Source organism: Amborella trichopoda, chromosome 4, assembly GCF_054954075.1.
Source record: "Amborella trichopoda isolate Santa Cruz 75 chromosome 4, AtrichopodaSantaCruz75HAP2 v2.0, whole genome shotgun sequence".
In the NCBI taxonomy this organism is placed as follows: Eukaryota; Viridiplantae; Streptophyta; class Magnoliopsida; order Amborellales; family Amborellaceae; genus Amborella; species Amborella trichopoda.
Window position 1 is genome coordinate 28,839,388 of NC_142339.1, and position 27,838 is coordinate 28,867,225.

The following is a 27,838-nucleotide window of genomic DNA, read 5'->3' on the forward strand; positions in this document are numbered from 1 at the left end:
CTTGAACGCGAGCCTAAGGCAGCATGAAAGTTTCCCCGAGTTGTGGCCCGAGTGGACGTACGACGAGCCTTTAGGTGTGTGCGAGAGGTGGAGGCCCCAAGATCTCCTCCTCGGTGTGTTGAGCCTCTAAGCATAGAGGTTCGGGACGGTGAAGGAGTTTGGGGGGTGGCCTTGCGATGACCCTCAAGAGAGATGCAACCTGCTTGCCTTTGGCGAAAGCAGACAGGGCAGCCTTTCGACGTACCTTAGCAATGTGACTAGTAAGGGACTTGCCAGTAGCAGGCTGCATGCTGTGGGTGGTAGCAAACGTGCTACCCATGCGAAGGGCCTTAGTGGAGGGTCCACCACAACTAGAAAGTGGGGAGTTAGGGACCTTCAAGTCTCTTCTCGTACCAATCCAGGAAAGAACCTGAGAGTTGGACCGTGAGTCCTGACTCAAAAGGAGTGTAGGGAACGAGGCTTGACAATCTTGCTTCCCCGGTATGGTCATGAGTGCAAGGATAAGATAATCCCCAACTCAGATGAACGGGTTGAATAACCCAGATACCATGGAATGTAGTGCAGAAAATAAAAGGTGATGTCGATCAAGCAAGAGCGAACCGACAAAGGGGTAGCAATCTAGATGAACGGGTGACACGTGTCTCGAGTTCGGAAGACCCGGGATCTGAGGCCGCTCTCTTGGGAACCTTGTTCTTAGAACAAGGGCAAGTGCCCAACTGATGAGAGAAGAATTTTAAATGTGAGGTGGGGACCAACCTCACCTGGGTCCATGACTTACTCGACCTGACTCGCACGGGCGCCTTCTTAGATCATTACGTAAAGTCCCCCAGCTGCTTCAGTTGGTTCAGAATCACCTCCCTTGACCTACAATCTCCTTGTTTTTAGCAAAGCACTGACATGGTTAATTTGCAAGACAAGTGAGTCAAGGAACCCACCCTTGTCTTAGGGCGAACATGCATAGATGTGCACATTCAAATGGCAGAGAAGATGAGAAGTTAGGGAGATGAAGAAGAGGATTTGAATAAGGGGAGAAAAGAGTAGAGGACTTGACAAGGAGATGAGCCTAGCCTGATAGCTGGACAAGTATAGTGACCGACTCGGAGTGGTAGCAATATGGGTACAGTAACTCAGATCGACACGACGGCAATACCACTCGAAACCAAGGCCGATATGACTACCCTAATCTGGTGTGGCAGCAAGACATGCATAGCACTATGGACCAGCACAACAACAATACTACTCCACAGCCAGACTGCTATGACAGTGCTAGATCGTGTCTCTCCTTTAGTCAAGGAAGAAGAAAAGAAAGGAGAAGATAAGAGAGCAGAGACGATGCAAAAGAAGGAGAAGGCAAGTCCCAGCGGAACTAGGCATCGCTATCCACAACTGTAGAATAACAGTGTCGTAGCCCTTGGACGGCGCTTGACACTTCTGCTCAAGGCAAAAGGGCGAGCAGTGAACTGTAGACGGCTTTAGCCATTACCGTTAGCAACTCGAGAAGGCAGCAAGACCCTTCGCAGGCAATTATAGGTACAAAGCACGAAAGAAGCGTGCAGATGGCAATAGGCATCGTCGCAACCCTTCGCGGGCAGTGATAGGCATCGCCGTCTGCGATAGGTGCAAGGCGCAAGAGAAACCTACGGGTGGTGATGGACATCATCGCGACCCTTCACGAGTGGCGATAGGCATCACCGTCTGCGATAGGTGAGGGACATTGAAAACATGTTCACGGATGGCGATGACTATCACCGTCTACGCTTGCGTAGGACGCGAAGACATGCCTGCAGACTGCAATGAGCAACGCCGTCTGCGACCTTTGAGAAGAAAGAAAGATGGCTCACGGTCGGCGATGCACATCGTCATGTGTGACACCAATCTTGGAATCGAAACAGGAGCCCGACCCACTGCTTGAACACAGCCCGGCTCACCGTGTGCTCCTTCAGACAACGTTACGCACAACGACGACTAACGTCATGCGTGAACCATGTTGAGGGAAAGAGATGAACGAGGAGAGGGAGAAAGAATCTCATGCACGGCGCTACCATCACCATGCACGACCTGTGAAATCACAGGAGGAAAAAGAGAGAAAGAGGCATGCACGACACTGCCACAGTCGTGCATGGCTTCTTAAAGGTAAGAGTGGTATCTCTCTAAACTTTCTCTCTCCTCTCTCTCTTTCTCCAAATAAGAAACATGACCCAACTCGTTCTCTTGGAAAAGGAATTTTTATTAATCAAAAGGGTCTTTGTGAGTCCAAAAGAGAGATCCATTTACAACGAGAGGTAACGTCTATTTATAGACTAGAGTTAAAATGTTGGCGGATCACCCAAAACTAACCCTAATTGGGGATAATTACAATTTATTAAAATTCATAAAAAAAGAAAAAGAAAATACGGTGCAAAATGATTGATCTGCCCCTGCCTAACAATTGTGAAAATTCCAAAACAGCCCCTACTATGAACTAGGGATGTTCTTGATTCTTCTCAAACGATCCATTGACGATCCGACATCTGAATGAACAAAATATGATTTCCATCACATTGAGCTCGATGCTACGCTCATTTTGATAATAATTTTAACCTATGAATCACACTTTAAAGGCATGATCACCGAACTTGAAATTTGAATAGATCTTGAAGACTTTTGATTGATAGTGTATCTTCATCTTGATGTTTTTCTTCTATTTCTTCACTTAATTTCACTGATCATGTCACCACGATCATGTTGCAATGAACGGGACGTGATTTGGTGCCCGAATGAAGATTTGACAATCTTGAACTTTTTACCGGAATTTAGGATTCAGGCTGTCGAAATCTGCAGTGACTTCAATTGGATCTTATGAAAAACCCAACCATTCAACACGTGTGGGGTTCAAATCAGCGATAGCCACGAAACTTACGCACGCAATGCAACTGGTCTCGCCTTTATCGGGCTTGCGGGCGCTGTGATTTGGTCGCTCGAGTGAGTGGAGGTCCTACTAATTTTCTGCAACATGTTTCTTCAAGATGAAAACTTCTCTCTAGCTTTTCTTGTTGCTCTGACATCGTCACGAGACGTAGCTATTTTAACGCATTTTTCAACACTTTGGTCTCTGGTGCTGAATAAAGAGGAAGTAGGTCAATAAAGCCTACAAAACAATGGAAATTTTGAAAGTCACATAATGGCCCCAGAATCGGGCAAGATCTTCATCAACACTCCAAAAAGCCACCTACCAAGTTTCATCATGATCAGACACATCTAAAGCAGTGAACACAAAGAAACAATTTCGACAAAATTGGCCTCTAGCACCCTAAAATGGACCTGTAACCAGAACTATATTTTTTGTATGTCAAATAGCTGTGGTTCCATCGTCATTGGATCCGACACAGTCGAAAACCCCTATGGGTCAATTTTTTGTTTAATCGGGTACTCTAGGACAAAGTTATGGGTAAAATACCAAAAAGGGGTAGGCCGCACACTATTCTCGTGTGGCCACCCTGCACCAAAACACCATTAAAGGTGGTCGATTTCATAGTCACAGGCAGCGACTTTCGGGGCCTATAACTCACTTGATCTGAGTCAGACCGCGCTCAAATTTGGTGAGTGTGTTCGTCTCCTCAAGACGAGCGTTTCGATATATGGTACACCTCGTGAAGATGCCCGAGCAGAGAGAAAAACTAGAGAGAAATTGTTGACCCGTGAAGAAAATTACTAAAAATTCAGTAGCAGTATGCCGCACTCCAGCGACCAAATCACAACGCTCACATACCCGATCGGCATGAAATCAATTGCATTATGTGCGTAAGGTCCGAGGCTATCTTTGGTTTGAACTCGCGTGTATGATGAACGATTGGATTTCACACACAGAGGCGTCGAAGCAGCTGTAAATTTCGGCCACCGAATTTCAAGATTCCGATAAAAAACTCAAGACGATGAAAACTTCATCTGGATACGAAATCGAGCTACGTTTATCTCAACATGATCATGACGACATCCTCAATGTGATTCAGCGAAGAAACAAAAGAAAAAATATCAAGGAACAAACACACAATTGATCCAAAGTTTTCAAGATTCATCCAAAATTCAAGTCTCTTGATCATGGCTCAAAAACATGATTCATGGCTCGAAGTTGATATCATATCGATCGTCATGCCGAGCCCCACAAGAAAACAATCATCTTTCGATCAAACAGGCATCAGAACAACTCTGGATCAGTCATGGAAGATCACACAAGTTCTCGGGCCGTAACAGGGACTGTTCTGAAATTCCACACATTGTTAGGCAGGGGCAAAACAGTCCTTTTACACCCATTTTTAGAACTTCTTTTAATTCAGTTGAATTGTAATTATCTTCAATTCTATGTAGTATTTGGACGTCCACCCATGTTTGAGCCCAATTCTATATAAACATGCAAAGACAAATTGTTAAGCTCATGGATGCGTCTTAAAGAGAGAGAGGAGATAGAAGAAAAGAGTATAAAATAACTTTCTCTCTCCTCCCCTCTTTCTCTCTCCTCTTCTCATCTCTATCTCTCTTTCTCTCTCTTCTTCTCATCTCTTTCTCTATCTTCTTCTCATCTTTATCTTTCTTTCTCTCTTATTCTCATCTCTACTCCTCTTTCTCTCTCTTCTTCTCGTCTCTATCTCTCTTTCTCTTCTTCTCACGCCTATCTTCTTTTTGTTCTTCTTTTTGAAACACAGCTGGCAATGCCTATCGTCGATTGTGTCTTTCTCTCTCTGCTCTTCTTAAAACACAGTCGACAACGCTTAGCTCCAACTGTGCCTTTCTTTCTCCTCTCTTCTTAAGAAAATACAGCCGGCGATACCTAACATCGACTGTGTCCTTCTTGCCCCCTCTCTCTTTAACACAGTCGGCGATACCTAGCACCGACTGTGTTCTCTCTCTCTCCTTCTTGCCCCCTCTCTCTCTCCAACACAGCCGGTGATACCTAGCGCCGACTGTGTCCCCTCTCTCTTCTTCTTCTAAACACAGCCGACGATGTCTAGCGCCAACTTTGTCTTCTTTCTCTTCTTCTTCCAACACAGCCGGCGACGCCTGACACCGACTATGTCCTTCTCCCTCCTCTCTCATTCCTTCTCTCTTCTCTCACACTCTTCTCCTTCTTTTCTTCCCTTCCTCTCTTTCTTTCTCTTCTCCTCTTATTCTCTTACTTCGATTCTCTCTTTATGATTTCTATGCCTTCTATTATCCTTTCGTTTGACTAAGAGGGGTTGAGATTAGCCTGTTATGGTAGCCCTGTCGTCTAGCCGTAATATTGTTGTGCCAGAATTATTGTGCCTGCCTTATTGCCACGACTGACTAACCATCGTGTCCAGCTAGTCAGTATCGATAATGATGTCTAATAGTACCTCTGTTGAGCCTGTCAGAGTTACAGAGCCCATTTTACTTTCACGTCAGACCAATTACCTACCAGCTTAGTCACTATGCTGCTCTCCCCACCGAGTCAAATTCTTTTATCCCCCATCTTCCTTCTCTTATTCTTCTTTTCTTCTTATGAATGTGCACGCTTGTGTAGGTTCACCAAAGAGGCAAGGTGAGGGCTATTGACCCACCTGTCTTATAACATTTGCTATAAATGTGTGATTGCAGAAAATAGGAGAATACAAGCCAGAGGAGGCGATTCCGGACCAGTTTTACGACTGTGGGGCTTTCTTCGTGATCTAAGAGGGTGTCCACATGAGCCAGCCCGAGTAAGTCCCGAACCCACCTTAAATTTCTCTCTTATCAGTTGGTAATACCTGCCCTTGTTCTCGAACGAGGTTCTCGAGAGAGCGATCAAGGCATCCTGAGTCTCCCCTGAAATCGGGGACACATGCCAACCGATCATCAAGATCTGGGGTGCGAGATCGAGGCACCTAACTACTTTGGTGACTCCACTAGGGACCTCAGATCATACTTGTTTGGCTAGTTTCTCTTTTTTATTATTCACTCATCACTTATGGCTTGTGAGTTCTGTAACCCATCCATCCGGATCGAGGATTTTCTCATCCCCGCATTTACGAGTGTCCCTAGTGAACAAGTTCCTCCAACTTCATTCTCAACCATCCTTTTGAGCAAAGACCCCTTGTCTAGCTCCCAGGTCTTAGCCTGGATTAGTGTGAGGAGGAACTTAAAGGTCTCTCACTCCCCATCTCCTCGCTCTGGTGGAACCTCCACCAAGGCACCCTGCATTGGCAGCACGTCTATTGCCACACACAGCATGCACCGAGCCACTGACAAGTCACTTGTTGGTCATACTGCAGAGGTATGCCGGAAGGCTACCCAGTCCCTCTCTACAGAAGGCAAGCAATTTGTCATTGCTTCTATGGGTCGCTGCAAGGCTGCCCCCCACATTCTTGCACCACCACGAGTCCCTATTCTTAGAGACTCGACATATAGAGGTAGAGGCCCTGTGGCCTCTACCTCTCACACACCCCATAAGGCTCATGGGCAACCCACCCGAGCAACACCTCGAGGAAACTCTTATGTTACCTCAAGTCCGTGTCCAAAATCAGACCTCTTAAGGCCAGGTCCTGCACACGCTGCTCATATGCATCCCACCACTTGGGGCAACGCTGCTCATATGCATCCCACCACTTGGGGCAATGCTATCATTGCCTTAACTCGAGTACACAAGAGACGACCTTCTCGTCCTCCTACTCAGCACACACAAGTGCACCCTGTAAGGGGCAGGTCTCCACATGTTCTCTTACAGACTCCTGCTCGTAGTTCTCGACCTCCTAAGGCCAGATCACTTGCTCGAGCCCGGGCTGCCCTTCAGGTCCCCGGTGATCCTTCTTCAATGGGCACACACACGTCACCGGCATAGACATCCCCTCGCCCTCGACTCAGACCTTCTCATGAGTCAACCCTGCTCCTACCTGCTCCTACTTCTTCAAACAAACATCTTCAGCCTTGGTATTCGAAGACCTTCCCTAAGAGTACCATCCTGGACCAGCCCTGTCATTTTGGTCGTGTCTTTGGAGCCCACAAGAGAGCTCGAGTCAATGACCTGATGGAAGATCAAGTTCTTCATCCTCTCCTGCCCAAGATGACCCCAGTCCCTGACCCTCAACCTTTGCCGCACCTGATGGAGATAGCTCTCTCTTATGCAAGAAGAGCTGACCAGCCGCAGTCCCGATCACCGTTTTGGTGTAAGGTCCATCAAAGCCTCAAAGCTAAGCATGATAGAGGTCTGCAAATTCTGACCAAGGAAGTGACCAAGGCGGTTGGGGCAACCAGCTCTCTTCTGAATCCCTTCTACCCTCTTCAGATGACAAAGCTTGAAGAAGAAGGCCATGAGCCTTGCACTGTGGTTAGTTTCTCAGCAGATGACCCAGCCACTCAGCAGCCAATGTCCCAGCACCCTCGAGAACTGGTCTTACACGATCGGCATACAAGAGTTGAGTCCAGTAGGGGCACGCTAACCCCCTACTGACCGATCTACTGCACACGACCCGTCAAGTTCGCAAGCCTTCAGCGACAACTGATGCTGACCTCCATAGAGAAATAGTCGGCGTAATGGTTGTAAGCGAGCCTGGTGACGTGCAGGAAGAGCGCATGAACAAATTTGAAGATATGATGTGTACGATGATGGAAAAGATCGATCATATAGACGGCGCACGTCAATTAGCTAACCATGAGGTTAATTCCCATCACTCATAAGGTGCACCTCCAAGGCAGTCCCCTGCCCTCTGCCTCACAGGACAATTATATCCCTCACCCCATCTCTCAGGCAGACAATGATGCTATGGTGACCCATAGCCTAAAGAACAGACAAATCCCAGGGATACAGGGTGCGACGCCTTATCAAAGGCCGTACCCTACATACATCAACTAGATCCCAGTTCCCTCAAATTACAAGAAAGCAAAGTTTCCTCTATTCAACAAAACCACGTCCCCAAACCAGCATATTGCCCACTTCCAAGTAGCATGACGAGAAACAGCGACTGATGGGAGACTCCTTCTCTGTCAGTTTGTTAAAACCCTTGACGGTCCAGCCTTTCAGTGGTACGCTCGACTTCCCCAAAACTCAATACATACATGGGATGAGATGGAGAAACTGTTCTATCAACGCTTCTATGAGGTCGAGAGAGAGAGGTCCAAACTATTGAGCTTCTCACCCTGACTCAAGATCCTGATGAGGCCGTGGACCAGTTCATATCAAGATGGAGAAATTTGGCCGCTCACCATCCCAATCATTTGCCTCAAAAGGAAGTTGTCCAAACTTGTGTGTGCAACATGCGACCTAAAATTGCTCTACACGTCGAGGCCTCTAATCCAACTTCCATGTCTCTAAATCAGTCTGCATAGAAAGCCTATCACGCCACCATGGTGGGTCATGACAACAGCCTACAAGCACTGTGAACAACCGGGGCAATGGTAGCTCTCAGAACAACACACGGGGCAGCCAACAGAAAGAAGTGATCAGTGCAACTGTCACAATCACTGATCTAAAGAGAGCTCCCTCCAAAACTTTAGATTCTCTAAAGGTGTGAGCACGACAAAGATAACTCCCCAGGTGGGCAAGCAAGGACAGTTGTACAATCGAGTACCCTCAATGAATCTTAATCGAGATCATTATTTCATCAGGCATAGGAACAAGGTCTACCCCTTCTAGAAAGACTAGGTCCTTGCACTGTTCCGGTTATTATTGGAACTAAATATGATTCAGCTTCTAGAAGCCAAGTTCCCTGAGCAAGCTGGCCTTAACACCCAGGCGAATTATTGTGCTTATCATAGAAGGATCAATCATCCCACAGATGACTTAAACATGCTAAAAGATATTATCGATGCTCTGATCGAGAAGAGTCAAATAAAGCTCGAAGACTTAAAGAAGGCCTTTGGGGTAGCAAAAGCCTCTCATGCAGTAACCATCCAGGAAGAAGATGAAGCCCCTGGTATACTTCACGCCTTCTTTGTTATAATGCTTCACGAAGCCATAATCACGTCGAAGCCCGTAAGGCAACCCCGACGCCTTTCTTAGGGCATTAACGACTGTTGGTGCCCGTATCACCAGATATGGGGCAACAACCTGTGGGAATGCACCAATTTCCAAGATATATTTGCAAAGAAAATATAGGAATGTCAAGAGTCTTACAACGTCCCAGTAAGTGATCCCAAGCCACTACTCCACCGATGGAAGAGGATCTCCCAACACAGGACGTTCTTAATAATGATTCAGGTTCTGCTGAACCCTCGACTTCCCAGCCATGGATAGTCCACCATGTGCGAAGTAGACTCAAGTCCTTAAGATGAGAAGCAGTTCACCAAGCTAAGGTTATTCACAAGCCTAGCGAGATGAATCAAACACCACCTCAGAAACCAGAAGAAGACTGGCACCAAGGGCTTCTGGCCAGAGAAACAAGTCTGTTCAACCGCCAGTTGAGCAGGAATTTTTCAGGCCCCTTCCCCCACTGCCAACCTTACTGGATTTTATCCCTTGCACGATCCACCTTCCTTTTCATCAGGAGGATGTCCTTGCACCATCTTCCACTCAGAGCACGTCCAATGAGGGTGACGACGTTAAAAGCACTCCCCAATGGTCTAAGCATGAAAAAGACCTAAAAGACCCCTTGCACACGTCTAACCCTGGTGATGAAGTAAAAAGCTGCCTATACGGACCGATGACAGGAACGACCTTAAAAGTCCCCCACTTTCTGACCCTTCTCCTTCTTCTTCTTCTACTTCTCATCTTTCTTGTCCTATGTCTCCGACAGGTACAACCTTGAAATGTCCGGACTTCAAGGCTCTCAACAGAGAATTCGAAGGGTTCAACATAATCAGGACGCAACGGAAATGATTGAGAAAGACCCAGGCATAGATAGCAGGATTCCTAATAGTTGTTGATGCCATGGTGGCCAATGCCAAGGCAGAGCCACCTTCTTTAAAGAAGCTCAAGAAGTCAAAGTCAAAGAAACCCCAGAGGCCCCCTGAGCTTGACTTTGAACAGAAATTAAGAAAATCAAGAGGGTAGAGCTTCTATTCTCAAGAAGCTTGCCACATGATACAAGTTTGTGAAGTACCAACCAGCGCGGGGCAAACACTGCAGTCACCCGTGCAAAAACCATGTGATTCGTATGAGGACACTTCTAGCCCCATGATCATCTAATCTCAAATTCCCTGTAACCTCCAAGTCGAACTCTTGCAGCCTAAGAAACAATCTTTATTTACGGAATATCCTTTCGTTCCTCAATTCGGGGAAGGTGCAAAAATTATGATCCACTCTGGACCTCTATCCGAGGCGGAGATGTAAGGATCATGGGTCTCTAGACTTGAGGTCGATCAAAAAACCTTTCAAAACAACATTGAAGAGTTGCAGGAGGCCCCAACAGAGTGGGAAAAAGGTAGTCAAGCCACAGCACAAGAGCTCGAGGAAATAAATCTTGGAGACGAAGCCGACCCCAGACCCACTTTTATTTCAACGAATCTATCACCAGAAGAGAAAGAAGATTTCGCTACTTGCCTACGAGCAAACCGAGACGTCTTTGCTTGGCAATACCATGAGATGCCTGATTTAGACCCTTACGTCGTCATTCACCATCTCGGCATTGATCCTATTGTCAAGCATGTCAAGCAGAAATCAAGAAGGTTCAGGCCTGACCTTGAAATGCAAATAGATGCGGAAGTTACCAAACTCAAACAAGCAAGCTTCATTCGTGAAGTCAAGTACCCGAAATGGCTGGCAAATGTTGTTCCAGCCAAGAAGAAGAATGACCAAATCAAGGTTTGCATTACCTTCCACGCCAATACTGCCTGTCCTAAGGATGACTTTCTGTTGCCATTCACCGAGATACTCATTGACTCTACGGCCCACCGCTAGATCTTCTCCTTCATGGATGGATACTCCGAGTATAATCAGATTCGGATGACACTCGAAGATGAGGAGGCCACTACGATCTTGACTCCAAAAGGGATCTTCTGTCACACAATGATTCCTTTTGGATTAAAGAATGCTAGTGCCACTTACCAGAGAGCAATGATGACCATCTTCAGGGACATGATGCACAAAGAGGTGGAGTGTTATGTAGATGACTTGGTGGTAAAATCCGAAGAGAAGGATACTCATATGAGAGACCTTGAAAAGGTATTCGAACGACTATGCCTTCATCAGCTTAAAATGAACCTACTGAAATGCCCATTTGGTGTGCATTCAAGAAAATTTTTGGGGTTCATTATCAGACATCGAGGGCTTCAAGTAGAGTCAATCAAGATCAAGGAGATCCAAGAAATGTTGTCGCCAACTACACTGCGAGAACTGCACTCTCTTCAAGTGCAATTGGCGTACATCCACAGGTTCATCTCAAATCTCTCAGGTCACTATAAACCCTTTACGCATCTGCTAAAGAAAGATACTCCATTCATCTGGGATGAAGGCTGTCAAGCAGCTCTTGATGACATTAAACAATATTTACTAAACCCTCAAGTACTCTCTACACCAGTGCTGGAAAATCCTCTCATCCTATACGTGACAGCTCTGGATGAGCCACTCGGAGCATTGTTGGCACAAAGCAATGAAGAGGAAAAGGAGATTGCGTTATATTATCTCAACCGCAGGATGCAAGGGACCGAGAGGAATTATTCCACTATAGAAAAGATGTGCCTCGCTCTAATCTTTGCAGTACAAAGACTCTGTCACTTGCTTGGTCATGAAGTGAAACTTATATGAAAAGAAGATCCTGTAAAATTTCTCATGACACGCCCATTCTTGTCAGGACGCCATGCTAAGTGGGCATTATTGCTGATGGAATTCGACATCACGTATGTCCCACAGAAGGCCATCAAAGGCCAGGCCTTGGCTAATTTTCTTGCAGCACACCCTGTACTGATAGAATATCTGTTATCGAGTGACCTCCATGATAAAGAAGTGTTCTATGCTGACCTTGCTCATGCAAGGCATTTATACTTCGACGGAGCCTTCTAATATTACCGAGGGGGCACCGAAGTAGTGTTCCTGACTCCGAGAGGAGGACTATTGCCACTTTCTTTCTCTCTCGCTCAGGCCGGTTCTCATCATGAGGCAGAATATCAGGCCCCTATAATCGGGTTGAAGATAGCCTTCGACCTCGACTTGGAGCAGGTCAAGATCTATGGTGACTCTGAGTTAGTTATCCAACATGAGGAAAGACACTCTCAAGCCTTATCATGATACTGCAAAATCATATATGGCCCAATTGGAGGACGTATCCCAAAGTCACATCCTTAGAAGGTTAAACTTGCAAGCTGACACACTTGCAAAACTGGGCGCTACAAATCAATTATCCTCATCAAGATCCATGCTTGTCTCGATGTCCAAATGAAGCACACTAAACTAAGAACTGAGCTAGATGCGGATGATGAGATAAATATCTTTCCTGAGTGCCCTCCTTATCCATTCGGAGCACTTCTATCAGCTAAAGAAGTAATCAAGAATGAACAAGAAATGGCACAGAGTCAAGAGCTAAGGGTTGAAACCAAGAACCAAAATTCTCTGACCCAATATGTGCAGAAAATAAGCAAGTAGAAGATTGGAGAGAGCCCATCACTAGTTTCCTAAAACATGGCAGGCTTCCGAAAGATCGTGTCGAATGCAACATCATATGTCGAATGTCTACCAAGTATAACCTCCTTGAAGGAGATGCTCTTTTCAGATGGTCATTCGACAGTATTCTTCTTAGATGTGTGGGCTAAGAAGCAAATAACGTGTTGAAAGAAGTACACTCGGGCATTTGTGGACTACACCAGTCCGGTCTTAAGCTCTATGAACGGATATGCAGATTGGGGTATTATCTGCCTTCCATGATTGTTGATTCCCTAAACTATGCTAAAAAGTGCCAAATACATTCAAGCTTTGTTCCTCAGTCTCCAAAACCCTTACACCCTATAGTGGCATCATGGCCCTTCTCATAATGGGGTATGGACATTGTAAAGACAATAGACCCTCCTTTGGCAATGGGTTATGTCTTCATTCTAGTTGCAACAGATTACTTCTCTAAATGGGCTGAAGAGGTCCCCCTTAAGCAACTTCTTCGAACAACAATGACCAATTTTGTCCGACATCACATTATATACCTGTTTGGGGTGCTTGACTGGATTATCTCAGACAATGGCCCTCAATTTCGAAGTCATCATATTGAATGGAGATATTCGACTATGTATCACCCTCGAGCCAACAGATTAGCTGAGGCTTTCAATAAGACCCTGTGCAACTTTTTACGAAAATCGGTATCAAAGATGAAGAAAAACGAGCATGAGAAGCTTCCTGAAACCTTGTAGGCTTATCGTACTACTACACGAAATGCTACTGATTCCACTCCTTACTCTCTGGTCTATGGGGGTGAAGCAGTTTTACCTCTTGAAATTCAGATTCATTCATTACATGTCGTTATACATCAAGGACTAACCAAAGATGAGGATATCAAGAATTGGATGCACTCGATGAAAATAGGTTAAAGGCTCAGCAGAACCTTGAACTTAACCAAGGGAGAAAGAAGAGAGCTTTTGACAAGTCTATCAAGGTCCGCTCATTTGCCTGTAGCGATCTAGTTCTTAGCCATCGAGAGGCCTATTATTATGCATGGCCGACGTAAAGGGAAATTTGAACCCAAGTGGGAGGGTCCCTTTATAGTAAAAAAGGTCTCGCCGAATGGAGCCTACATATTAGCACATCCTGATGGAGATGAGGCAATGCCCCCTATCAATTAGCGATACCTAAAGAAATATTATCCATAATTCATATTCAAGAAAAGAGACTCAATGCAAAGCAGGCAAGACATTCCAAACAAGGTCTAACTCTTTATTGCTGTAAAAACGAGTTATAATTTACAAGCCAAAAATATAGTTATTAGGGAGGTTACAAGTCTCTTGCATCTGAGGATAAGAGGACGGTTACAAACCAAAACCTGTAGTGTTGCTCTGGCATCTGAGGATAAGAGGACAGTTACAGGACAAAAGAAAGGCCTTCCTCATGAAGAAGAAGCGAAACCACTCCGAGAAGTTATAGTTTCAATTCATCCGATGAGCACCACTATAGAGAACGGTTACAGGCTAAAAGAAGAGTCAGTTTCAATTCATCTGACGTGTACATCAAACATACAAGCTAGATCTTATCTGATGTGTAAGGCATATCTCATCTGATGTGCATATCAAACATACAAGCCAGAATTCATTTGACATGTACATCAAACATACAAGGCAGGCTTCTCTAGCAAGGAACTGGCCTATGATGGAGAGCAAACCCTGTTCACAGTGGATGCCCTTCCATAGAACAACATGGATTTCACTGTGTTGCTGGAGCACTTGCCTTCCAACATGCATCACAAGCCGGGCCTTACCATTGGTCACCACCTTTTGCCTACCCATGTCAGCGTCATCGCCAAGTGCAGCAATTCCCGCATGTAACTTACTACCACGTGTGAGCAGCACTGTGCACGTCATCACGTGCCACATGCACTGATGAGTGCCATCTGAAGCTAGCGCTGATTGTTTCCTCTGAAGACCAGCACCGGTTGTGCTCCCAACTCCTAACGTCGGCTGCCTTTCTTGAGGATAGGTGCCGACCGTGTCAGCACCGGTTATGCTTCTAACCATCAGCGCCAACTGTGTCAGTGTCAACTGTGTCAGTGTCGTTTGTGCTTTTGTTAGTGCCGGCTGCCTATCCTAAGTCAGTGTCGGCCGTGTGCTTCACTGCGGTTGTTCACCTCCCGAGACTCCTCTTTTTCAAGGCCTAAATCTCTTTGTCTCCCCAACAGTTGCATGATTTCCAAGCACAACCATTCGCCTTCCCTGCAACAGTCCACCTTCAATGACCGGTTCATTCCTTGACCCTTCGGTTTCTCGCAGGAATTCCTCTTACACGGCCAGAAGGCCACCAAAGACACCGGGAAACCACCTAAGCCCACGGAAAAACTCCTAAACACCCAAAAATGCCCACTACTACACTTCTTACCTCTCCAACCAGTAAAACCACGATCGAGATTCACTGTTTCTTGGGAAAACCTCCTTGCACTCATTGAGAAATTGATGAAAACCGTTGAAAAACCCCGGGTAGCTCTCTTCTCTTCCCTAAATCACAGCTGGAGTTCACTGATTCCCAAGTGAGCTCCCCTTTTTCCACTGATTCCTGAACAAAAAAGCTCCTCGTTTACTCCTTTTGCTCGCTTTCCTCTTGCAAACTTCACTAATCCCTGGCAAACTTCTACTTGTTGAAACCTTCCATGTAAAAACCTTGCCGGAATCCTTGGTTGCTTATCGAAGCTTCCACCACAGACTCAGCGCACTGCTCAAAAAAATTTTGTTTAAGATTTTACCTTCCGTAAAAAGTGGGGAAAATGGTGTTTTACCCCCTTATATAGCCAATGGTTTCCCCAAAATGCCCTCACAAATTGGGAATCCCATCCACGTCCTAGAGATCAAACGACAATGGCCAGGATCGGGTCAAGCTCAGACCGAAGCCCAAACACAAACCCACGCCCAGTGCCGGTTGTGTGTTCAGAGACTTCAGTGCCACCCATTTTGATTGTGACTTCAGTGCCGGCTGTGTGCTCGAAGCCCCAGTGCCTACTGCTTTCTCAGTAAACCCAGTGTCGATTGTGTGTTCAAACACTCAGCGCCTCTTGCGTTTCAACAAACCTAGCACTGGCTGTGTGCTCGGCAACTTAGCGTTGGCTATGTTCACACGATATCACGACTGTCCTCAACGCCGGCTGTGTTCAACGCCGGCTGAGTCATTAAGAAGCAGTGTTGGTCGTTTTCAGCGCCGGTTGCATTTTCGCAGACTCATCGCCGGCTGAGCACTCACAAGAAATAATGATTGCTGCACCTGTTGCCGGCTGTATTTTAAGCAGCCTAGGACAAAGCCGTGTGTGTCCTATCGCTACCCCCAATGAGGTTGTGCCTTGACTCCGACCTATTTAACCTAGGTCGATCAAAATCAGGTCATGACTTCTCATCCCCAGTAGGAGAGCCATACTCGTACTATAGCCTATTATCCCCAGTGGAGTTAGGGTCATTTTTGCTGCTGCAACCCCCAGTGGTGCCTCACGCTTATTTATTATGTCCTCAAGGATATAAAAGACTCACATTTTTCTCCTAATCCCCAGTGAAGTTCGCTTCCGTTTGCCATCCCTCGTTGGGCCACCATCATCATCTAAGCCCTCTACTTGTGAATGGCCTTAACCATTTTATCCCTAGGGACTCAAATTGCCATCCACAAACCTATTCCCCATGGAGCTCCACCTACATGGTGACCCACACAATGGTCTAGATGCACAACCCTAAACTACACGGTCCAAACTATATGACCTTAAACTGTAGCGGAGGTTTAGTTGCACGACCTTAAACTACATAGTCCTGGCTGCACGACTTAAAACTGCATAGCTATGGCCTAGCTGTATGACCCTAAAACTATAGTACACATCCTAACCGCATGACGTTAAAAGGCTTAGCACCATGGTCCAAACTATATGACCTTAAATTGTAGCAGAGGTCTAATTGCACGACCTTAAACTGTATAGTCATAGTTGCACGACTTTAAAACTACTTAGCTACGGTCTAGTTGTATGACCCTAAACCTATAGTACACATCCTAGCCGCATGACGTTAAAAGGCTCAGCACCATGGTCCATACAATACGACCGTAAATTGTAGAGGAGGTCTAGTTGCATAACCTTAAACCCCATGATCCTAGTTGCATGACTTTAAACTGCATAACCACGGTCCAAGCTATATGACCCTAAACCATAGTGCACGTCCTGACCGCATGACAATAAATTTCTTCGTACATGTCCCAAAGTTATGACCATAAACTTGCCCATGTGTACGCGCACCCACCTTTTTACGTACATATTCATGCACGTCTTCCTTAACCTACCCATGTGTGTGCACTACCTCCCCAGTGAGTCCATTACTTCATCACCCTTCATCGTTCCTCAGTGAGTCTCACCCATGCTCACAAAACGGCGAACTATCCTACCACTAAATCTCATATAATTCTTACTTCAAATCGAAGCCCTTTTAGTCACAGTCACAACAGACTCATATTTGATGTTATCCGATGTTGGGGCTTTGAGATATGGCAATTCTAATAGATGGATGTTCTTCTTTAAAAATTCTGCAATGCATTGACTTTTCTGACTTCTCTCTACAATTTCTCTCATTTTGAATATTATTTTGGTCATGCTTTATGTCAAAACGTGTGGCTTGATGAGACCTACCCCATACTGAAATTTGAACTTGATTGGCCTCGAGAAGGGAGAGTTATGACCTGTGCAAGGCAACCCTGAAATCAAACGGCATAGTTTCCAGAAATGGAAACTAGATCATTGAGGAAGCATGAGAATAATATGAAACCCACCCATTTTGGGTAAGTTAGCCTTAGAACAATCCAGAAGCCTCCAAATGAGCTGAATATTGGTATTTGAGGGGGTTTGGGCCTTCTTGATCCAATGGCAATGGTATGATGCTCATCTGAGACATTGGCAATATAACTCCAGTTATGAGGTAGCTGTCAACGTAATAGAGAGTGGTACTGCGAAATGTAAAATTTGTCCTGATCTGCTTTATCTTAATTGGATTGGGAAGAAACTTGGCGAAAACTCTTAAAACACCAAATGCCACCCTTTAATGATTTTTTAGGTCAATTTGGCACTTTTTCAAGGCCTTCCAAAATTAGGCTTATTTGATCAAGCTTCCGTAGTCTTAGGTATTTTTTGTATCTGTGGGTCTAGGTCACCACTGACTTCTCAATTATTCACACCAGGGATACAAATATGTCAAAAATACCCTACAATACCCTCACATATTGGTTGACAATAGTAACCCAATCCTAGACCCTTGGGTGGTTTGTGGGTCATGGGAATTACTGTGATAGTTTGAGAAAGTGACTTTGGATTATGGTTCATAATAGAAAATAGAGTGCTTCAACAAAATTAATAGTTCCTTAGCTTAATTGGATCCATATTTTGACTTAAATGATTTTTAACTTGATAGAATAATTTTTTTTTAAATCTCAAGATATTTTATTTTCACAAAATGGATTTACAAATAAAGAGAAACTGAATTTTCAGTATTTTAAATATTCAGAGAGAAAAATAATAAAAATAACACCTTGTAGAAATCAATTTCTACATTTTATAAATCAAAGAAAATATGGGGGTCCATTATGAGCTATAGGGCTCACCATTATTTGCATGTGCGAATTTTGTGGGGCCACATATGGGCACCAAAGGTGGCATACCTCACTTAATGCAATTTATTTCCATATTTTGCATTGAGGCCATCATGGCACTCAATCAAGTTAAGATAAAAAGGAAAGATTTGAAATTAAGGAGACGTTATTTTTAAATAAAGCATTGTTTGAACGCATTTTTCAGCACCTTGGTCCCTGATGCGGAATAACGAACGAAGTAGGTCAATAAAGCCTACAAAATAAGTGAAAATTTCAATAATCTCATAATTGCTCCAAAATTGGTCAAGATCTTCATCATCACTCCAAAAAGCCACCTGCCAAGTTTTATTGTGATCATACATGTCGAAGGCAGTGAACACAAAGAAACAATTTCAAAAAAATTGGCCTCTAGCACCTGAAATGAACCCTATAACTAGAACTATATTTTTGGTGCGTCAAACAGCTGTAGGACCACCGCCATTGAATTCGACATGTTCGAAAACCCCTATGGATCAAGTTTCAGCTTAATCGAGCACTCCATGACAAAGTTAAAGGTAAAATACCGAAAAGGGATAGGCCACACACTATTCCCGTGTGGCCACCCTGCATCAAAACACCATTAAAAGTGGCTATTTTTATAGTCATGGGTCGCTTTTGGAGCCCATATCTCACTTGATCCAAGTCGGATCGCAGTCAAATTTGGTGAGCGTGTTCATCTCATCAAGACGAGCGATTCGATATGTGGTACGCCCCGAGAAAATGCCTGAGCAAGGAGGAAACTAAAGAGAAGTTGCTGATCTGTGAAGAATGTTGCAGAAAATTCAGCAGCAACATGCCCCCTTCCGGTGGCTAAATCACGAGGCTCGCATACCCGATTATCATGAAACCAATTACATTATGTGCGTAAGGTCTGTGGCCATCTCTGGTTTGAACCTCACTTACGATGAACGGTTGGATTTCATACACAGAGGCGTCAAACCTGCTGTTCAAGATTCCGATCAAAAACTCAAGACGACGAAATCTTCATCCGGACACGAAATCGTACGACGTTTGTTGCAACGTGATTGTGACGGCATGCTCAGTGTGATTTAACGAAGAAATCATGAAGAAACATCAACGATTGAACACACAATAGATCCAAATTTTTCAAGATTCATCTAAAATTCAAGTTTCATGATCATTGCTTAAAAACATGATTCATGGCTCGAAGTTGGTATCAAATCGATTTCCATGTCGAGCCTTATAAGAAAATAACCATCTTTCGATCAAACGGGCATCTAAACAAGCCCAGATCAGTCATGGAAGATCACACAAGTTCTCGGGCAGTAGTAGGGACGGTTCTGAAATTCCACACATTGTTAAGCAATGGCAAAACAGTCGTTTTGCACCCATTTTTAGAATTTCTTTTAATTCAATTAAATTATAATTATCTTCAATTTTAGGTAGTTCTAAGAATACACTCATGTTTTAGCCCAATTCTATAGGAGCATGCAAAGCCAAATTGTAAAGGTCCCTCGGTACATTTCACACAACGATCAATAAAATTTCAATTTCCTTTTGAACTCGTGGGTACGTCTTGGAGAGAGAGAGGAGAGAGAAGAAAAAGGTCGGTTCCCTTTGGTAAGGTAACTTTCTCTCTCTTTCCCACTCTCTCCTCCCCTCTTTCTCTCTCCTTCCCTCTTTCTCTCCTCCTCTCTTTCTCTCTCCTCAACTTTACCTCTCTTTCTATCTCTTCTTCTCATCCCTATCTCTTTCTCTCTCTTCTCATCTCTATCTCTCTTTCTCTCCATTCTTCTCATATTTATCTCTCTCTCTTCTTCTCATCTCAATCTCTCTCTCTTCTTCTCATCTTAATCTCTCTTTTTGCTCCGCATCTAACACAGTCGGCGAGGCGTAGTGCTGATTACATCTTTTCTCTCTTCTCGTCTAACACAATCAGCGAGGCTTAGCGCCAATTACATCTTTTCTCTCTTCTCGTCTAACACAGTTGGCGAAGCCTAGCATCGACTACATCCACTCTCTTTTCTCGTCTAACACAATCGGCGAAGCCTAACAACGACTGCATCTTCTCTCTCTTCTCTGTCTAACACAATCGGTAATGCCTAGCACCGATTGATCTTCTCTCTCTTCTCTATCCAACAGAGTCAATGAAGCCTAGCGTTGATGGCATCCTCTCTCTCTTCTCGTCTAACACAGTCAGTGAAGCCTAGCACCGACTACATCTTCTCTCTCTTCTCTATCTAGCATAATTGGCGATGCTCAGCACTGATTGTGTTACCTTTCCCTTCTTTGTCTAACCCAGCTGACGACGCTCAGCATTGATTGAGTCCTCTTCCTCGTCTTTGCCTAATACAGTCAACGACGTCTAGCACCGTCTGTGTTTTTCTCTTTTCCCTCATATTCTTCTTTTTATTTCTTTCTCTTCCCACTCCTTTCTTTTCTCTTCTTCTCTTATCTTACTCTTCTTATGTTTTTCCTTTATGATATCTGTTATTTCTGTTATTCTTTCATTTGATTAAAGAGGGGTTGAAATTAGCTTATCATGGTAGTCTTGTTGCCTAACCATAATGTCATTGTGTCATAATTATTGTGCCCGCTTTATTGCCACGACAGACTAACCATCGTGTCTAACTAGTCAGTATCGGTATTAACGTTTAATAATAATCTTGTTGAGCCGATTTGAGTTATCGAGCCCATTTTACTACCACATCAAGTCAATTACTCATCAGCTTAGTCACTGTGTTGATCTCCTTGCCTGGTCAAATTCTTCTCTCCCCCATCTTCCTTCTCTCATTCTTCTCTTCTTATTTTGAAAGTTCATGCTTGTGTATGTTCACTAAAGAGGCCAGGTGAGGTTTGTTGATCCACCTACCTTATAATATTTGTCATATGTGTGTGATTGCAGAAAACAGGAGAATATAAGCCAAGGGAGGCAATTGTGAACCAGTTTTATTACTGGGGGGCTTTCGTTGTGATCTAAGAGGGCGCCCATGCGAGCCAGCCCGAGTAAGTCCCAAACCCACCTTAAATTCCTCTCTCATCAGTTGGTAATACCTGCCCTTGCTTTCAAACGAGGTTCCCAAGAGAGCGATCTCAAACATCTCGGGTCTCCGTCGAAACTTGAGATACGGGCCACCCGATCATCCAGATCTAGAAGGCGAGATCGAGGCACCTAACCAGCTTGATGACTCCACTGGGGACTTACTAACCCTTAGTCAGATCGTACTTGTTTGGCTACGTTTCTCTTTTTATTTTCTATATTCACACACCACTTACGGCTGTTGGGATCTGTAACCCATTCATCCGGATCGGGGATTTTCTCATCCCCACATTCGCGAGTGTCCTCAGTGAACAAGTTCCTTTAACTTCATTCCCAACCCTTCTTTTGAGCAAAGACCCCGGGTCTAGCTCCCAGGTCTTAACCTGGATTGGCATGAGGAGGGACCTAAAAATCCCTAACTGCCCATCTCCTTGCTCTAGTGGAACCTCCACCAAGGCACCCTGCATAGGTGGTGCACACGCCACCGCTCACAGCATGCACCCAACCACCGACAAGTCTTTTATCGGTCGTGTTGTCAAGGTACGCCGGAAGACTGCTCAGTCCCTCTTTACAAAAGGCAAGCAAGTTGCCATTCCATCTGTGTCACCGCAAGGCTACCCCCCACATTCCTGCACCACAACGAGTCTTTATCTCTAAAGGCTCAACATATAGAGGTAGAGACCCTTTGGCCTCCACCCCTCACACACACCACAAGGCTCATGGGTCACCCACTCGAGCCACACATCAGGGCAACCCTTGTGCTACCTCGAGTCAGCATCCAGGATCAGACCTCTCAAGATCAGGTCTGGCACGCGCTGCTAACATGCATCTCACTGCTCGGGGCAGCGTCGTCATTGCGCCAACTCGAGTACATAGGAGACGACCTCCTCATCCTCCTACTCAGCACACACAAGCACACCCTGTAAGGGGCAGGCCTCCACCTGTTCTTCACAGACACCCACTCACAGTTCTCAGCCTTCTAAGGCCAGACCACTTGCTCAGGCCAGGGCCGAACCCCAGGTTACCCGTGATCCTTCTTCAAGGGGTGCACACGCGTCACCATTTCAGACAGCCCCTCGCCCTCTACTCAGGCGTCCTCATGAGTCAATCATGTTTTTGCCTGCTCCTCCTTCTTCTAGCAAGCACCTTCAGCCTTGATACTCGAAGACCTTCCCCAAGATTACCATCCTGAACCAGCCTTGTCATTTCGCTCATGTCTCTGCAGCCCACAAGAGAGCTTGGGGCAAAGACCTGATGGAAGATCAAGTCCTTCATCCTCCCCAACCCAAGATGACTTCAGTCCCAGGTCCTCATCCTTTGTCGCACCTGATGGATACATCTCTCTCTTGTGTAAGAAGAGTCGACCAGCCATAGTCTTGAGCGCAGTTTTGGTGTGACGTTCATCAAAACCTCGAGGCTAAAGGCCATAGGGGTCTAGGAATTCTCATCAAGCAAGTCACCGAGGCGATTGGGGCAACCAGCTCTGATGACCCTCTCCGCCTGAACCCCTTCTACCCTCCTTAGATGACGAAGCCTGAAGAAAAGCTCAATGAGCCCTACGCTGCGGTTATTGTTGTAGAAAGCGACCCAGCCCCTGGTCAGCCACGGTCCCAAGGCCGTCGAGAACCAGTCCTCATGCGATCGACATACAAAAGTCGAGTTCAGTAAGGGCACGATGACCCCCTGCTAACTGATTTGCCGCGTGCGACCCATCAAGCTCACAAACAACTAGGGTTGACCCCCCTGAAGAAACAGTCGGCGTGATGGTTATAGATGAACCTGACTAGCAGGAAGACCGCATGAACAAGTTTGAGAATATGGTGCACGCGATGATGGAAAAGATCAATTGTATAGATGTTGCACGCAAATCAACTAACAATGAGGTCAATTCCCATTGCTCTGATGGTGTACCTCCAAGGCAGCCCCTTCCCACTGCCTCACAGAACAATTATGTCCCTCACCCTGTCTCACAGGCAGACATCGAAGCTATAGTGACCCATAGCTTAAAGAACAGGCAAATTCCGGGTATACAGGACTCAACGCCTTATCAAAGGTCGTACCCTTCATATATTGACCAAGTGTTGTTTCCCTCAGATTACAAGAAAGGGAACTTTCTTCTGTTCAACAGGACCACGTCCCCGAATCAGCATATCGCCCATTTCAGGCAGCATGTCGAGAAACAGCGGCTGATGGGAGACTCCTTCTCCGAGAGTTTATTGAAACGCTTGACTGCCCAACTTTTCAATGGTATGCTCGCCTTCCCCCGAACTCGGTACATACATGGGAGGAAATGGAAAATTTGTTCTATCAACGCTTCTATGAGGTCGAAAGAGAGGTTCAAACCATCGAACTTCTCACCCTGACTCAAGACTCCAATGAGCCCGGTGACCAGTTCATATCAAGATGGAGAAATTTGGTTGCTCGCCATCTTAATCATATGCTCGAGAAGGAAGTAATCCAAACTTGCATGCGGAACATGCGACCCAAGATTGCTCTACATGTCGAGGCCTCTAATCTGACCTCCATGTCATAATTGATCTCTAAATCAGTCCGCATATAAAGTATGGCGGGTCATGACAACTGTCTGCAAGCTCAGCAAACAACCGGGACAATGGTAGCTCTCGGAACAACACACGGGGCAGCCAACAGAAAGGAGTAATCAGTACAGCTGTCACGGTCATTGATCCAAAGAAGACTCCCTCCCAAACTTTGGACCTCTCCAAAGGGGTGGGCACGGCGAAGACAGCTCCCAGGTAGGCAAGCAACAACAGTCGTACTACCAAGTACCCCCGCCGGCAAACCTTTATCGGGGTGATTATTTCACCAGGCATAGGAACAAGGTCTACCCCTTTGAGAAGGAATGGGTCCCTGCGCTGTTCCGATTATTATTGTAGCAGAATATGATTCAGCTTCCAGAAGTCAAGTTCCCTAAGCAAGCTGTCCTTGACACTCATGTGAATTATTACGCATACCATCGAAGAATCAATCATCCCATAGATGACTGTTACACGCTGAAAGATATTATCGAGGCCCTGATTCAGAAGGGTCAGATAAAGCTCGAAGACGTAAAGAAGGCCTTCGGGATAGCTGAAGCCTCCCATGCAGTAACCGTCCAAGAAGAAGACGAAGCCCCTAGCATCCTTCACGCCTTCTTTGTTATAATGCTTCAAGAAGGCATAATCACACTGAAGCAGGCAAGGCTTAAGGGGACCGAGGATCGTTGGTGCCTGTATCACCAAATATGGGATCACTACTTGTGGGAATGCACCAGTTTCCATGATATATTCGCAAAGAAAATGCGAGAATGTCAAGAGTTTTACAATGTCCCAGTAAGTGACCCCCAAGACACTGTTCCGCCAATGTAAGAGGACCTCCCAACACTGGACCTTCCAAATAATGATTCAGACTCTGCTAAACCATTGACTTCCCATTCATGGATAGTCCACCATGAGCGAAGCAGACTTAAGTCCTTAAAACGAGAAGCAGTTTGTCAAGCTAAGGTTGATCACAAGCCTAGTGAGACAAATCAAACACCAGCTCAGAAAACCACAAGGAGACGGGCACCAAGGGCTGCTCGCTGAAAAAATAAGACAATTCAACCGCCACTTGAGCAATAATTTCTCAGGCCCCTTCCCCCATTGCCAACTTTATTGGATTTCATCCCTGGCACTATCCTCCTTCCTTCTCATCTAGAGGACCTCCCAGAGTGATCTTCCACTCAGAGCATGTCCAATGAGGGTGACGATGTTAAAAGCACTCCCCAACGGTCTAAGCATAGGAAAGTCCTAAAAGACCCCCTGCACACGTCCGACCCTGGTGATGATGCGAAAAGCTGCCCAGATCGGTTTGATGAGGGGAACGACCTTAAAAGTGCCCCACCTTCTAACCCTTCTACTTCTCATCCTTCTTCTCCTATGTCTCCTGTAGGTACATCCTTGAAATGTCTGGACTTCGAGGCTCTCGACAGAGAATTCGAAGGAATCAACATAAGTAGGACGCAACAGAAACAATTGTGAAAGACCCTGGCACAGGCAGCTGGATTCTTAACAATTGATGATACCCTGGCAGCTAAAGCGAATGCAACGCCACCTTCTTCTAAGAAGCACAAAAAGTCAAAATCGAAGAAATCTCAGTGGCCCCCTAAGCTTGACTTCGAAGAGAGATTAAGAGAATCAAGAGGGCAAAGTTTCTACTCCAGGAAGCTTGCCACATGCTATAAATCTCAGGAGCAACACCCATCACGTGGCAGATAAATCTCAAATCGGGGAGGATGCACCTTGAAGTTTCCTAGTCCGCCACTGCCCCATCATCCAAAGACTAATCTGCTCATCTTACAGCTCCTTGGGCTCCTTCCCAAGCACAATACCTCAAACAATCCACCTATTCTCCAATTCCCTGGGACACCTATGATCCCATATACTCAACCACTTCCAAAACCTCAAACCTCCATCACCTAAACTAAGCCTGTTGTGCAATCGAGTCAGCCAAAAGGCCAAAATAAACCTCTTTCACACAAACCTTCTCCTCAACCCAACATACCACCCAAACCAAAGGCAGGACTAGGAGCACAAGGCCTTGATCAAGAAAATGTGAAATATGATGTGATAGGGCATCTACAGATGCTTCCAGCTCTCCTCAGTATCTACGACGGCCTCTTGCTCTCGAAAGATTACTGGATGGCTTTGATTCATGCTCTCTCTAACCCAGAGGTGTACAAGACCGAAGTAGAATTGAAGTGGAACCGGTGATTTTAGAAGGATGTATGCCAATAACCTTTTTAGAGGATGATCTGCAGCTGGGAGAAAAGTTTCATAATCGCCCTCTCTTTGTCACTGGCGAATTACATGCATGCCCCATCAACCGAATTATGTTAAATGGAGGGTCGACAGTCAACCTTATTCTGAGGAGGATCCTTACTTGATTAGGGTTAGGGTCTGAAGATCTTCTTCGACCCACGTCACAGTTCAAGGGTTCAACCAGTCAAGAAAGAAGCCAGCTGGCACAGTTCGACTTCGTTTTAAAATTGGTGAGCTAAACGATTACGCCCAGTTTCATGTAATCGACACCGACACTTCCTACGAGTGGTTCCATCGACATTGCATCAGTGCTTCAAGTATAGCCGATATGGGAGATAGCATACGGCCTATGCTGACAAAAGACTGTTCCCAATAGCTGAAACTCACAACGTCGATGCTAAATATTACTTCACAGATCTGGTGTCGCCTTAGAAGCTGAATGATGGAGGTCACAAGTCTACAATGAAGACAGCATCTTCGCCTCATGAAGATGTTGAGGATGTTGGGAGAACATTAGTGAACATGTTCAAAGAGGAAGAAAGGCAAGTAGAATTCTCCCTCTAACCCCTATTCATTCTAACATCCCTATAACCATCTCTGAAGAAACTCCATCCACACTTGAAAAGGAGTCCTCGCCCTTTGCTCCCACTTCTGAACCACCTTGGCCAAAAGATAAACCAGAGGTCATTCTTGAGATTGTGCAAGTCATGGGGATAGAGTTCCCAGCTCCAAAGATCACTTATACGTCGGACCATCAAAACGTCCTGCATATCCCTATTGCACTCTTGAAAGCAAAAGTGGTGTGCCAACCACCGCAAAAGATTCTTCAAAGTCCGGTCGCTATAAATATAGAGGATACTCCTTGCACCAATGATCAGCAGAAAGTTCTACTCTTCCCTGGTCTGGTAGGAGGAGAGCAGTTTGAGAAAGGACAATCTTCTTCCCCTCAAGAGCAGAATCCCCTAGCAAACTTAAGAAGTGAAGTTCGCAATCTCCAGAGCCAATTGGAAGTTATGTGTATTGCTTCAAAACATCTCAAGGAGTTCGTGCATGAGACCAAAAGCTATGATGGGTTTGAAGTGAATGCACCACTAAAAGAGGCAAAAGCCCCTCATGACTGAACTATCTGTAGTGAGCAAGCTCACCAAATGATGAGGAAAATGAACTATGATCCCTTGGCCAATCAAACGTTAAGAGGAGAAAAAGCAATGACTCCTTATTTCGAAGCTATACATGCAACGACAGCCCATCATGGGGCTAAACAAGGCCTAGGGTATTAATATATCGAGAGTCGTTCAAAAAAATTCGCATGAAGTACAACAAAGTAAGAGGAGAATAAAGTTATACAACAAAGCCAGCCAGAAGAGAAAAATAAACATTTTATTAATGAGTTCAAACTTTTTACAAAGTACTGGCCAAAGGAAATAACATGTTAAAAAATGATCAACTATCTTGTTGATCTCTGCTCTGTATGCTGCAGAAGAAGCCTCGGGGTTCTGGACACGTTCCCTCAGTTTGGCCACCGCTTAATTCTCCTCCTCGATTGCCACAGTTTCAGCCTTGATGGTGGGATTGAGTTCAGATAGATCTGCAACAAAAGAAGCCTCTAGGGCTCTTCTCTGAATCATCTATGTCTCAAGCCCAGCGAATTCCTGCCTCAATATTCGCATCTCCTCTCTTATTTCAATCATTCTCTTGTAGCTGCCTTGCGCCTCCCTCTTGAGATCCTGTTGACGGCCAGTTATCGTGGCCTTCTTCTCACTGCGATAATCTATTTCCTCACGACGACACAAGATGGACTCCTCTAAGGAGGCTAACCTACTGGTCTCCGCTTCATGATGTAGTACTCCCAACCGCCAGCTCTCCAACTCATTTAGG

General features: G+C 45.3%; 1 pseudogene; it reads left to right on the top strand.

Moving 5' to 3' along the window:
- Positions 1 to 27,524, top strand: part of LOC148782395 (uncharacterized) — a 44,633-nt pseudogene extending 17,109 nt beyond the window's left edge.
- The last annotated feature ends 314 nt before the right edge of the window (positions 27,525 to 27,838 follow it).